Below are 740 nucleotides of genomic sequence, written 5' to 3' on the forward strand. Positions count from 1 at the left end.
CTCTGTGACCGGATATAGTTTGGCTTAGACCCCAGCCCCACGAGGACGCATACGGTAAAACGCATACGCAAACGCAAAAAAGTCTTCCGTTCACACGCATTCGATTCATTAATGTGTCCGTTCACACTAGACCGCTGGAAATGCTGGAAACGCTGTAGTACATATGCCAGGCCTGTAAGTGGCGCTGCTGCCGCACAAAATACACCAAAAGCAGCGAAGAGGACCCCGGAGCATGGTTGCCATGGTTGCCCTTCTGTTTATTCTCCGCGGTGGACGGCGTGTTCTCCTGCTGTATCTCTCACATAGTCCACCAGCAGATGAAAAACACCCACCTCTCCGTCTCTTCCAAGGGACGAGGGAACCGTGCGGCAGAAATTCCGTTAAAAAAAAATGTTCCGCCGGTCAACATGTCCGTTAAAGTTTAAATCTTCCGTACAAAATTTGAAAAGTGCCGGTCAGAGGTCTTCCTTGTTATTTATTGAGCTTTAAAACAAATTGATAACGACTCTGTTCTCTGTATAAGAATATTTAATAAACGGTGCCTGCCTCTCTTTTCCTCCCCCTCTTCTGACAGCCCAGCAGCAGCAGGAGACGTGGGGAGAGGGAGGTGGGCTATTTCATCGTTATCAGAAAATTATCATATCGGGCTTACACACGGAGCCGTTAGACCCCCAGAGCGTTGCGTATGCCGGTCTACCCACCTTGGGGCCGGTCTACCCACCTTGGGACCGCCCCCCCCA

This window comes from Notothenia rossii (genome assembly GCF_949606895.1).
Source record: "Notothenia rossii genome assembly, chromosome: 2".
In the NCBI taxonomy this organism is placed as follows: Eukaryota; Metazoa; Chordata; class Actinopteri; order Perciformes; family Nototheniidae; genus Notothenia; species Notothenia rossii.